We start from the raw sequence: 14,503 nt of genomic DNA, 5'->3' as shown, positions 1-14,503 counted from the left end.
CTTGCATTCTTTGGCTCATGGCCCCCATCCATCTTCATAGCCACCAATGGCTAGTGGAGTCTTTCTCATACCACATCACTCTGGTACTCTTCTGCCTCCCTCTTCCACACTTGGGTCTCTGTGGTTACATGACGCCCAACTAGGTTAATTCAGGATAATCTCCATATTTTAAGGTTAGCTGATTAATTACATTTGCTACCTCAATTTCCCTTTGGCACCTTAATTTCCCTTTGACGTGTAAGATAATCACAGGTTGCAGGGATTATTAGGGCATAGACATTTTTGGAGGGCTGTCATTCACATGTCGTGAACTCTTTTTTCTCAAATGTTACATCAACCTTGAATTCATATGAGATAAACTCCATATTGTTATGATGTATTCAGCTTGTTCTTTATTAATAGACTTAATTTGCTAATATTTTGTTAATGACTTTTGCATTTGTGTTCATGAGGAATATTTGTCAATAAATTTCTTTTTTAATAATGTCTTTGACAGCTTTTGGTATCATGGTTTTGCCAGCCTAATAGAAAAAGTTGAAGGGAATTCTCTTCTACTTTCTTCATGAATTTAGTTATGGTTGGTATTACTTCTGTTTGTCTGTTCATTTTTAAACAGCTTTACTGGGATGTAAATTTTAGATCATAAAATTCACTCTGTATAAGTTCACATCTTAATAATTTTTATAAATTCTTAGAGTTGTAGAGCCATCACCACAATCCAGTTTTAGAACATTTCAATTACCCCAAAAAGCTTCCACATAGCCACCCACAGCCCCAGGCAACCACTACTTAACAGATTTGCCTTTCTGATTTTATATAAATGGATTCATACAATATATAATCTTTTGGCTTCTTTTACGTTTTTTTTTTTTTTTTCTTTTTGAGGCGGAGTCTCACTCTGTCACCCAGGTTGGAGTGCAGTGGCGCAATCTCAGCTCACTGCAACCTCTGCCTCCCAGGTTCAAGCGATTCTCCCCTCAGCCTCCCCAGTAGCTGGGATTACAGGCACCCACCATCATGCCCAGCTATTTTTTGTATTTTTGTAGAGACGGGGTTTCACCATGTTAACCAGGCTAGTCTCGGACTCCTGACCTCAGGTGATCCGTCCACCTTGGCCTCCCAAAGTGCTGGGATTACAGGCATGAGCCACCATACCTAGCCCTTAGTGTGTTTTAGTGTTTCATCCATGTTGTAGCATGTATGAGTACTTCATTCCTTTGTATTGCTATATAGTATTATTTGCATGGATATACTATTTTTTATTCATTTACCAGTTGATAAACATTTATATTTTGGCTATTATGAGTAATGCTGCTATAGACATTCAAATGATGTCTTCACATCAACCTACATATATGGATATATATTCTTACTTCTAGGTACCTAGCAGTAGAATTACTGGGTTGAATATACAAAGAACTTACCCTTTCATAATAAGAAAATAAACAACCCAATTAAAAACTGTGGAGAAGTTTTGAATATACATTTCACCAAAGAAAATACATGAATGGCTAATAAGCACATGAAAGGGTGCTCAACATCTTTAGTCATTATGGAAATGCAAATTAATACCACAATGAGCTATCAGTACACACCCACTAGAATGGTTATAATCTCAAAGACTAATTGCTATCTAGCATTGGTGAGGATGTGGCTAAACCGAAACCCTCAAATGTTGCTGATGAGAACGTAAAATAGCTTAGCCACTTTGGAAAACAGCTTGGTATTTTTAAAAGTTAAACATAAACCCAGCAATTCCTGGGAAAGCACATTATTCCTGGGAAAGTGCAAAAACCAACTCTGTATAAGCCAAACCTACCCCAAGGACAACATATAAGTTACCCTGTAAGGTTCTCATTTACTGGTTGCAAATTTTATGTATGGGATTGCCTTATATACTTCTTATAATACATGAAATCATACTATGTGTTGTTTGTGAATATGTATACATACAAAAATACGGTGGTCAAGTGTTAACACCATCACCAGGATAGCAGTTGTTTCTGCTAAAGAAATGGTGTGGGGGCCAGGTGCAGTGGCTCACACCAGTAATCCAGCACTTTGGGAGGCCAAGGCAGTTGGATCACGTGAGGTCAGGAGTTCGAGACCAGCCTAGCCAACATGGTGAAACCATGTCTCTACTAAAAATACAAAAATTAGCCAGGTGTTAAACTAAAGGGCTTCTCCACAACAAAAGAAACTATCATCAGAGGGAACAGGCAACCTATGGAATGTGAGAAAATTTTTGCAATCTACCTATCTGACAAAGGTCTAATATCCAGAATCTACAAGGAACTCAAACAAATTTACAAGAAAAAAAAAAACCCCATCAAAAAGTGGTGAAAGAATATGAACAGACACTTCTCAAAAGAAGACATTTATGCAGCCAGCAAACATGAAAAAAAGCTCAACATCACTGAACATTAAAGAAATGTAAATCAATCACAATGAGGGCCAGGCACAGTGGCTCACACCTGTAACCCCAGCACTTTGGGAGGCCAAGGCGGGTGGATCACTTGAGGTCAGGAATTCGAGACCAACCTGGTCAACACGGTGAAACCCCATCTCTACTAAAATACAAAAATTAGCCGGGCGTGGTGGTACGTGCCTGTAGGTCCAGCTACTCAAGAGGCTGAGGCAGGAGAATCATCTGAACACAGGAGGCAGAGGTTGCAGTGAGCTGAGATCGCGCCACTGCACTCCAGCCTGGGTGACAGAGCAAGACTCTGTCTCAAAAAAAAAAAAAAAAAAAAAAAAAACACAGTCAGAATGATGATTCTTAAAAAGTCAAGAAACAATAGATGCTGGCGAGACTATGGAGAAATAGGAACACTTTTACACTGTTGGTGGGAATGTAAATTAGTTCAACCATTGTGGAAGACAGCATGGTGATTCCTCAAGGATCTAAAACCAGAAATACCTTTTGACCCAGAAATCCCATTACTAGGTATACACTCAAAGGAATTTAAATGATTCTACTATAAAGACACATGCACACATGTTTATTGCAGCACTATTTACAATAGCAAAGACATGGAATCAACCCAAATACCCATCAATGATAGACTGGATTAAGAAAATGTGGCACATATACACCATGGAATACTACGCAGCCATAAAAAGGAATGAGATCATGTCCTTTGCAAGGACATAGATGAAGCTGGAAGCCATCATTCCTCAGCAAACTAACACAGGAACAGAAAACCAAACACTGCATGTTCTCACTCATAAGTGGGAGTTGAAAATTGAGAACACGTGGACACAGGGAGGGGAACAACACACACTGAGGCCTGTCGCGGGGGTGGACAGGAAGAGGAGAGAGAGCATTAGGACAAACAGCTAATGCATTTGGGGCTTAAAACGTATATGACTGGTTGATAGGTGCGGCAAACCACCATGGCACATGTATATCTGTGTAACAAACCTGCACATTCTGCACATGTATTCTGCAACTCAAAGTAAGAAAAAAAAGTTAAAAATAAAAAATTGGTCAGGCATGGTGGCGCACATCTGTAGTCCCAACTACTCGGGGAGCCTGAGGCACAAGAATTGCTTGAACCCAGGAGGCAGAGCTTGCAGTGAGCCAAGATTGCACCAGCCTGGGTGACAGAGCCAGACTCCATCTCAAAAAAAAAAAAAAAAAAAAAAAAAGGGGGATTAGAAAAGGCCACAAAAAAGTTTTTGGTAAGCTTTTCTTCCATACAAGTGTGAAGTATATATGATGAAATGTTGACATTTGTTAAATGCAAAAGAAAAAAATCATCCATACTACTATTTTTTAAAAAGAAGCTTTGCCTAACCCAGGGTCACAATTTTCTCCTATTTTTTTTTTTCCTAGAAGTTTTTGGCTTTGGTTCTTTATAGATGACACTCTATTGCAAAATGAGCCCCATTCTGGTTGAAGGGACATACGATGGGTGGCCAGTTTCTGTGGTTCCAGTCTTGTTTGGAGCCCTGCAGACAAGGGAAGATGGTTCTCCTCCTTCTGGGCCCCCACTCCCTTTCCTGGAAGTCTCACCTGCAGTGATGCATCATGGTCCCAGGTCATCTTTACTACCCCAACACTAGTGTGAGCAGAGGTTACAAACTTTATTGTTCGGCCTGTGCAGTGTTGTTGTTTATTTGTTTGTTTTAAGTTAATTGGTGCTCACATTTGAAAACCAGGAAAACGGCATTAAAAAATTGAGTAGCCAGCTTTTCATGAGAAGCCTTTGAACACAGGGAGCCACGTTTTAGTTCCTCCCTTTGGATGGGCTGGCTCTCCAAGTCACCCTACATGTGCCCCTCTATTGTCTCCCAGACCCCGAGGCCAGGGTCAACTTCCTGCTCTGATGCCTTCCTCACAGCTGCCCACTTGGGTGGCTGATGTTACATGCGGAGTCCCATCTACAGGTTTTCTATTGTTTTCCCTTTTCAGCATCTCACCTGGCCTTGTGACAGCCTTGATGTATTAGGATCATAGTCCACATTCCGCATATGATGAAAGTGCCCAAGGGCATACAGCTGCTAAATGGCAAGCTGGCTTTGAGGCCCTACCTCTCTGCTCAGTCTCATTTCACTGGGTCTCACTGCCCTGGGCACTGGGGCTTCAAGCATTGGTGATGCAAATTGCTAAGGGCACAGGTGTGTTACTAGTCCTGCCATGCACACTTGTCAGAGGTTCTTGGAGCAGAAAGGAAGCTGGCATCTGTGTCTTCTGTGCTGGCATCTTCAGGGAATAGCAGGAACTCAGTCTTCTAAGATGAGGGGTTTGCTTGATTAATGTTTGATGAATGAATTAATAAATGGATACACTGTCATTCTGAGTAGCCCATGTATGTTTAAGCATTAATCAAAATAAATTTTAACTGCAGAAATATTTTAGTGGAAGCATAAAGGAAAAGGAGAAAGGGCTGGCCTGCAATGTCCCAGAAACCATACCAGGGCTTCACCCCAAGGCTCTTTCATCCAAAGGCCCAACATTCAAGAGAAGACTTCCCGTGAAAAGCATAAACAACTATATTTACACCTGTGGGGTAAACTGGAGAGAATTTAAGGGGGTCTATATGTAAAAGTCATTGCATTTCTCTGCAATATGTAATGATGATGATGAAAATAAAATGCAAGTATTAAGAAACATTGAATTTATATGAAACTTCTAATACAACCTTTGCAAAAATATTTGATGAAAATCCTATGGCCCGGCACAGTGGGTCAAGCCTGTAATCCTAGCACTTTCGGAGGCCTAGGGTGGATTGCTTGAGCCCAGGAGTTTGAGACCAGCCTGGGCAACATAGGGAAGCCCCATTTCTACAAAAAATTAAAAAATTAACCGGATGTGGTGGCAGGTGCCTGTAATCCCAGCTACTCAGCAGGCTAAGGTGGGAGGATCACCTGAGGCCAGGAGGCCGAAGCTGCAGTGAACCGTGATTGTGCCAATGCACTCCAACCTGGGCCACAGAGTGAGACCCTGTCTCCAAAGACAGAAAGAAAAAAGGAAAGAAAGGAAGAAAGGGAGGGAGGGAGGGAGGGAGGGAGAAAGAGGGTCACAGAGTGACCCTGTCTCCAAATAAAGAAAGAAAAAAGGAAAGAAAGGAAGAAAGGAAAGAAAGGAAGAAAGGGAGGGAAGGAGGGAGGGAGAAAGAGGACCACAGAGTGAGACCCTGTCTCCAAATAACGAAAAAAGGAAAGAAAGGAAGAAAGGAAGAAACGGAGGAAGGGAGGGAGGAGGAAAGAGGGAAGGAAGGAAGAAAGGAACGAAGGAAGGAACGAAGGAGGGAATGAAGGAAGGAACGAAGGAAAAGAGGGAGGGAGGGAAGGAAGGAGAGAGGGAGGGAAAGAGGGAAGAGAGGGGGGAAGAGAGAGAGGGAGGAAGGAAGGGGAATGGGAGGGAGGGAGGGAGGGAGGGAGGAAGGAAGATCTTAAGCTTTCTAGCATGAAAATTCCTGATGTTTTTAGTGACAGTCTTTAAATTCTTCATAGTCCATATTGATGAAAACCCTTTGGCAAAATAGTGTTAATTTTCTTTACAATATTTATTTGAAAGTTACAACAGTACAGATTGTATATAAAGACTCTAATTGAGATTCTACTTCTTTCATTGAAAAATTGTTAAAATTTTTAACTGTCAGTGGTGGTAGCTCACACCTATAATCCCAGCACTTTGGGAGGCTGAGGCTGGCGGATGGTTTGAAGCCCAAAGTTCAAAACCAGACTGGGCAACATGGTAAAACCCCATCTCTATTAAAAACACACACACACACACACACACACACACACACACACACACACAAAATTAGCCAGGTGTGGTGGCACGTGCCTGAAGTCCCAGCTACTCAGGAGACTGAGGTGGATCACTTGAGCCCAGGAGGTGGAGGTTTCAGTGAACCATGACTGTACCACTGAACTCCAGCCTGGGTGACAGAGTAGGACTCTATAAGCAAAGCAAAAAAAAAAAAAAAAAAGAAAAATTCATAGCAATATTATGGATAAATTTTGAATCTAATCAAATATTTTTAGATCCAGTGTTAAAAAATAAAGAGAAACCCTAATTTAAAGAATTATATTTCTTGTTGGAGCAGGCACCCTGTAGCTTGGCATGAGAGGCAGCAGAGCATGCCAGCAGCAGACAGACATAATTGTCTGACACATCACTAGATAATACTTTTGGCCTTGTTTATAGTGTTTAAGTTTAGGCCAAGGATCCAAAATGCATCTTGAGACTTCAGAAAGATTCAGAAACTGTTGGATTGTTTTGTAAAAACATATCTGGGACTGTGGTCTAGAGTTGTGCCCACCTGAGCTCTGTCTGGTCTCCCTGCAGAAGCCCCTCCTCCATCTCTCTTCTCTCCCCAGTCCTAATGGGCTGCACTTTGGCAGTGAGCAATTATCTTGGAGCACACAGAGCACCAGCTCCTCCAATTGTGCTATAGGCCCCTTGTCCACAGAGGACAGTAGCATACTCTGCAACTCTGCAGAGGAAATGGTTGAGTGGTCCAGCTTCTCCCTGGTCATATGCGGCCAGTCCATGAGGCTGCATGTCAAGCACTGGGATTGTGACCTACAGAGACTGTGGTGTGCTTGTTCAAACCTGTTCTTCTACCAAGAAGCCCCAGGAGAAGGGCACTCACCATCCCAGGCTTGACCTCACTGCCCTAAATGCTGAGGGCTTCTAAAACCTCAGGGCCTAACTCTAACACAGGTAGAATGCTCTGATCTGTCAGATGCAGAACAATAGTTCTCCAAAATTCCAAAAAGTATGTCATGAATAAAAACAAAATGAATATTACCTTGCTTGGGTAAGTTGATTTATTATCTCAGCCCATTTAAAGGCTAAGCTCTTACTTAGCCAGAATACCCAAAGCAATCCTAAGCAAAAAAAACAAAGTCAGAGGCATCACACTGTCCAACTTTAAACTATACTACGAGACTACAGTAACCAAAACAACATGGTACAGGTGCAAAAACAGACACATAGACCAATGGAATAGAATAGAAAACTCAGAAATAAAGCCACATGCCTACAGCCATCTGATCTTCAACAAAGTCAACAAAAATAAACCATGGCAAAAGGACTTCCTATTCAACAGATGGTGCTGGGATAGTTGGCTAACCATATGCAGAAGATTGAAACTGGACTCTTACCTTTCACCACATATGAAAATTAACTCAAGATGGATTAAAAAGTTAAATGTACAATTTCTTTCTTTCTTTCTTTTTTTTTTTTTTTTTGAGACGGAGTCTCGCTCTGCCGCCCAGGCTGGAGTGCAATGGCCGGATCTCAGCTCACTGCAAGCCCTGCCTCCTGGGTTTACTCCATTCTCCTGCCTCAGCCTCCCAAGTAGCTGGGACTACAGGCGCCCGCCACGTCGCCCAGCTAGTTTTTTTTTTTTTTTTGTATTCTTTAGTAGAGACGGGGTTTCACCGTGTTAGCCAGGATGGTCTCGATCTCCTGACCTCGTGATCCGCCCGTCTCGGCCTCCCAAAGTGCTGGGATTTAAAATTTCAAAGTATAAGAATCCTAGAAGAAAGCCTAGGAAACACCATTCTGGACATCAGCCTAAGCAAAAAATTTATGACTAAGTCCCCAAAAGCAACTGCAACAAAAACAAAAATTGACAAGTGGGACCTAATTAAACTAAAGAGCTTCTGTACAGCAAAAGAAACTATCAACAGAGTAAACAAAATGGGAGAACATATTTTCAAGCTAAACAATCTGACAAAGATTTAATATCCAGAATCTATAAGGAACTTAAACAACTCAACAAGCAAAAAACAAACAACCCCATTAAAAAGTGAACAAAAGAGATGAACAGACACTTCTCAAAAGAAGACATATAACCAGTCAACAAACATATGAAAAAATGCTCAACATCACTAATCATCAGAGAAATGCAAATCAAAACCATACTGAGATACCATCTCACATCAGTCAGAATGGCTATTATCAAAAAGTCAAAAAAACAACAGATGCTGGTGAGGGTTCAGAGAAAAGAGAATGCTTTATACACTGTTGGTGGGAATGTAAATTAGTACAGCCACTGTGAAAAACAGTTTGGAGATTTCTCAATGAACTTAAAACAGAACTACCAGTTGACCCAGCAATTCCATTAATGGGTATATACACAAAAGAAAATAAATCATTCTACCAAAAAGACACATAAACTCATATATTCAGCATTACACCATTCACAATAACAAAGACACAGAATCAACCCAGGTGCCCATCAGTAGTGGATTGGATAAATAAAATGTGCTATATACACACCATGGAATACTACACAGCCATAGAAAAGAACAAAATCATGTCTTTTGCAGCAACATGGATGCAGCTAGAGGCCATCATCCTAAGCAAGATAAGGCAAGAACAGAAAACCAAATACTGTATGTTCTCTCTTACAAATGAGAGCGAGACATTGGATAGTAATGGACATAAAGATGGCAACAATAGACACTGGGGATAGAAAGACAAAAAAGGGAGAGGAGAAAGCGTTGAAAAACTACCTATTGGGTACTATGCTCACTACCTGGGTATTGGGATCATTCAGATCCCAAACCTCAGCATCATGCAGTACACCCATGTAACAAACCTGCACATACACCCCTTGAATTTAAAATAAAAGCTGAAAATATTTTTTTAAAAAAGACTAAGTTCTTAGAGTCATGATTGACATTAAGCACAAATACTGTCCCCTGTAAACAAGTGAATGTTCACAGGGAACCAACATGACCGGCATGAAACAAAACATAAGTAAGCCTCTGAATTCTTAACCTGGAGTCCACAGACACTTCCCAAGGGATCCAAGGATACAATTTAGTGCTCCGTGAACTTGGGCGGGAAAAACTGACATCCTTACTTTCAATAACCTCTGACTGAAATGTACTTTTCTATTATGAGTATAGGCCACAGTGCTAGCAGTACCCATAGCTTTATTCCAATAGAAATCACAGATATTTTCATAGCTCATTACAATTGTCATGGACATCTTAAAACATTACTTTCATGCGTCCCCACTTCAAAAGCATGATAGGTGATATGCCTGCCACTCAGTCTTGTTATTTAATGCATTAACCAGAGAAGTGCATATAATACTACATCACAAATTTGTTTTTTCTTAGGTTTTCATAACTGAATGATGATGTAATTTATTTTCCTTTTAATGATTTGTATCTTATATTATGCACTTAGTCATTATTCTGAGGGGTCCATAGGCTCCTCAACTCTGCCAGAGGCGTTCCTGACACACAGAAGGTAAAGAACCTCTAAGTACCTAAGCCACCAGTTCCCATTCCATTTGGGGAGCAACAGAGGAGGCTGAGGCAAGATCCTTGCCAGTGGGAGGGAAAGAGGGATCTCCTAATCCCATTCAGAGGCTGACCTGGCTCTGGGGAATTTGACTTGCCGTGTTTTCCATTCTGTTTTGGCACATTCTTAAAAAACACTTGGTGTGATTTGGTTGTGTCTCTGCCCAAATATCATCTTAAATTCCCACATGTTGTGGGAGGGACCCAGTGAGAGGTGGGTGAATCATGGGGGCAGGTCTTTCTCATGCTGTTCTCATGATGGTGAATAAGTCTCAAGAGATCTGATTATTTTAACAAGGGGAGTTTCTCTGCACAGTTTCTCTTTTTGCCTGCTGCCCTCCATGTAAGATGTGACTTGCTCCTTCTTGCCTTCTGCCATGATTGTGAGGCTTCCCCAGCCACATGGAACTGTAAGTCCATTACACCTCTTCTGTAAATCGCCCAGTCTCAGGTATGTCTTTATTAGCAGCATGAAAACAGACTAATACAGTAAACTGGTACCAGTAGAGTAGGGTGTTGCTGAAAAGATACCTGAAAATGTGGAAGCGACTTTGGAACTGGGTAGCAGGCAGAGGTTGGAACAGTTTGGAGGGCTCAGAAGAAGACAGGAAAATGTGGGAAAGTTTGGAACTTCCTAAAGACTTGTTGAATGGCTTTGACCAAAATGCTGATAACTATATGGACAATGAAATCCAGGCTGATCTGGTCTCAGATGGAAATGAGAAACTTGTTAGGAACTGGAGCAAAGGTGACTCTTGCTATGTTTTAGCAGAGACTAGCAGCATTTTGCCCTTATCCCAGAGATTTGTGGAACTTTGAACTTGAGGGAGATGATTTAGGGTATCTGGCAGAGGAAATTTCTAAGCAGCAAAGCACTCAGCAGGTGACTTGGGTGTGTTAAAAGCATTCAGTTTAAAATGAGAAACAGCATAAAAGTTTGCAAAATTTGCAGCCTAACAATGTGCTAGAACAGCAAATCCCATTTTCTGAGGAGAAATTCAAGCCAGCTGCATAAATTTGCATAAGTAATGAGAAGCCAAATGTTAATCCCCAAGACAATGGGGAAAATGTCTCCAGGGCATTTCAGAGGTCTTCACAGCAGCCTCTCCCATCACAGGCCTGGAGGCCTAGGAAGAAAAAATGGCTTCATGGGCCGGGCCCAGGATCCCCATGCTGTGTGCAGCCTAGGAACTTGGTGCCCTGTGTCCCAGCCACTCTAGTTGTGGCAGAAAGTGCCAACATAGAGCTCAGGCCATAGCTTCAGAGGGCGCAAGTCCCAAACCTTGGCAGATTCCATGTTGTGTTGGTCCTGCAGGTGTGCAGAAGACAAGAACTAAGGTTTGGGAATCTCCACCTAGATTTCAGAGGATGTATAGAAACGCTTGGATGCCCAGGCATAAGTTTGCTGCAGAGGTGGGGTCTTCATGCAGAACCTCTGCTAGGGCAATGCAAAAGGGAAATGTGGGATCAGAGCCCCCCCCCCCCGAGTCCCCACTAGGGTACTGCCTGGTGGAACTGTGCTAAGAGGGCCATTGTCCTCCAGACCCCAAAATGGCAGATCCACCAACAGCTTGCACCGTGCATCTGGAAAAGCCACAGACTCTCAATGCCAGCCCATGAAAGCAGCTGAGAGAGAGGCTGTACCATGCAAAGCCACAGGGGTGGAGCTGTGCAAGACAATGCCCACCTTTCATATCAGCGTGACCTGGATGAGACATGGGGTCAAAATAGATCATTTTGGAGCTTTAAGATTTGACTGCCCTGCTGGACTTCGGACTTGCATGCAGTCTGTAGCCCCTGTTTTAGCCAATTTCTCCCATTTAATATGGGTATATTTACCCAATGCCTGTACCCCTATTGTATCTGAGAAATAACTCACTTTCAATTTTACAGGCTTATAGGCTCAGATTTGCCTTATCTCAGATGAGACTTTGGACTATGGACTTTTGAGTTAATGCTGAAATAAGTTAAGACTTTGGGAGACTGTTGGGAAGGCATGATTGGTTTTGAAATGTGAGGACACGAGATATGGAAGAGGCGAGGGGTGGAATTATGTGGTTTGGCTGGGTCCCCACCCACATTTCACCTGAATTCCCACATGTTGTGGGAGGAATCAGGTGGAAGGTGGTTGAATCATGGTGGCAGGTCTTTCTCATGCTGTTCTCGTGATGGTGAATAAGTCTCACAAGATCTGATGGTTTCAAAAAGGGGAGTTTCTCCGCACAGGATCTCTTTATGTCTGCTGCCCTCCATGTAAGATGTGCCTTGCTCCTCCTTGTCTTCCACCATGGTTGTGAGGTTTCCCCAGCCACATGGAACTGTAAGTCTATTACACCTCTTTCTTTTGTATATCACCCAGTCTCAGGTATGTCTTTATCAGCAGCATGAAAATGGACCAATAAAGCACTTACAACACTTCAAATATTTTGGATCTCTGGAAAAGTTTAAGAAATGTGGATTTAAGGAATGACTTTGCCTGGGGAAGAGTCTGGAATTGCTTGGTGTTGTTAAACGATGTGTTAATGTTAAACCTTTTTGGAGCAAAATAAATCAGGTGATGCCTTCTTAGTCTACAAGTCATAGCTCATGCAGGAGGTGGCAGGTTGAACATATCAGCAATCTGGAACCTTACCTGTCCTTTGCTCATGGTCCAGAATTTACTAATATGAACAGGCTACTGCTGGGGTTCCATGCTGGGCTGAGGGGCCTGTCTTCCAGAAGAGGGGATCCTTGGAGAAGCACTAAGCTCCTACCCCAGCCATTGCCCTATTGGGTTACACAGGGATCTGCAGGGTTGCAGTGCATGCTACTGCTGGGGCCAAGGGCTGTGCTTGCCTGTGGCTGAAGAAACTAACTGGGAAATAACACTTGTGGTCTTGTTTATTGTATTTCATTTAAGTTGGGGATCTAAAACACATGTCCTAGATTGCAGAAAAGTCAGGGACTGGTGGGCTGTTTGGGTTTATGCTATACATCAACGGCAAGACAAATCCAAGAGCTGACCCACTGAGAGGCCCCCATTGCCTTCCAAAGCCAGCACCATAGAAATCAGGACAGCTCTGGGAACTGGGGATTAGCCCATCCACACTGAATGCCTGTCAAAGGGATAGCCACTCCAGAAAGACTAGTTTCAAAGAGTATCTTAGCTGATCTGTTTCTCACAGCCAAAGAAATAAAGCAGGTTTAGGTAAAGTACTTGGCTTTTCTTTCTCTACTTTGCCCAGTCATGCTTGTAGAGATACTGAGGGACTTGCTAAGCAGTCTTAGGGCAAAACTTCAATATGCTCACATTTCCACATCAGTGGTCTGTAACCCTCTCTAAAGTGTTCTGTAAACAGTCTTCCTCTAAGCACTAAGGTTAGTGCCAAGCATTCCTGCAGCTTCTCCTTAGAATACACTTAGCCAAGACACTGCCTGGCTGATGAGTGGCCTTTGCTGCCTGCACCCTCACCTAGCACGCAGCAGCACCAAGACCAAACTCCCACCTGGAGGAGCAGGAACCCCTGCGGTGTGCAGGTCCCTGGGCCCTCTGCCCCACAATATTGCAAGTGCAGAGCCACCCCACACCACACACGATGCTTGACAGAGCTTGATCATCCACTCTCTCCAACAAAAGGTACCACTGTTACTCCTGAATGTGAACTGAGAGTTGAAAATAGAAAACTTTAGAATAGCTTGTGTTGTATGTGAAGTGGTATTTCCTTAATATAAATTTGATATTTTTAAGGAGCTGCCATGCATCAGAGGCTTTTTTTTTTTTTTTTTTTTTGGTAACAGTTAAGCTATAATTTACATACTATATAATTCACTCATTTAAAGTACACAATTTAGTTGCTTTTAGTTGTTATATTCAGATTTGTGCAACCATCACATCAATTTTAGAACATTTTCATAATCTCAAAAAGAAACCCCATACCCTTTAGTCTTCACCTCCCAATCCTATCCCCATTCCCCACCCCAACCTTCTGCCAACCCCTAGCAACTACCAATCTACTTTCTGTCTCTATAGATTTGCCTATACTGGGCAACTCATATAAATGGAATTATACAATATGTGATTTTTTTTTTTTTTTTTTTTTTTTGCTTTCTTCCTGTCTTCAAGGTTCATCCATGCTGTGGCATCAGTAGTACAATAATACTTCATTCCTTTTTGTTCCCAAATAACATTCCATTACATGGATATACATTTTGTTTATCCATTCATCAGTGATGGATATTTAGGTTGCTTCCACTTTGGTGCTATCGTGAATAATGTTGCTAAGATCATTTGTGTACAACTTTTTGTATGGATATGTTTTCATTTTTCTCGGTCATAAATTTAGGATTGGTATTGCTGGGTAATATGGTTAACTCTTTTTGAGGAACTGCCAAACTGTCTTCCAGAGTGACTGCACTATTTTATTTTACATTCCCACAGCAAATATCAGTGTTCCAATTTCTCCACATCGTCTTCAACACTTGTGATTGTCCATCTTTTTTATTATAGTGGGTGTGTAATGGTATCTCATTTTGATTTTGATTTGCATTTCTCTGATGACTAATGATGTTGAACATCTTTTCATTTGCTTATTAGCCATCTGTATATCTTTAGAGAAATGTCTATTCCAATCTTTTGTCCATTTTTGAACTGAATTGTCTTATTATTGAAAAGCTTAAATTTTGAATGACTATTCAACTGCACTTTAAAATTCAGCCCTGGAAGACATTTTATGTCTTTCCC

General features: G+C 41.8%; 1 protein-coding gene across 1 annotated transcript in view; it reads right to left on the bottom strand.

Moving 5' to 3' along the window:
- The window catches only part of CEP63 (centrosomal protein 63), a 137,266-nt gene that overhangs the window by 36,579 nt on the left and 86,184 nt on the right, over positions 1-14,503 (bottom strand). The gene's annotated exons all lie outside the window — the stretch shown is intronic.

The sequence above is a fragment of the Rhinopithecus roxellana genome, chromosome 1 (assembly GCF_007565055.1).
Source record: "Rhinopithecus roxellana isolate Shanxi Qingling chromosome 1, ASM756505v1, whole genome shotgun sequence".
NCBI classification, from domain to species: Eukaryota; Metazoa; Chordata; class Mammalia; order Primates; family Cercopithecidae; genus Rhinopithecus; species Rhinopithecus roxellana.
The sequence above is the reverse complement of the archived record's forward strand: the minus strand, read 5'-3'. Positions and strand labels throughout refer to the sequence as shown.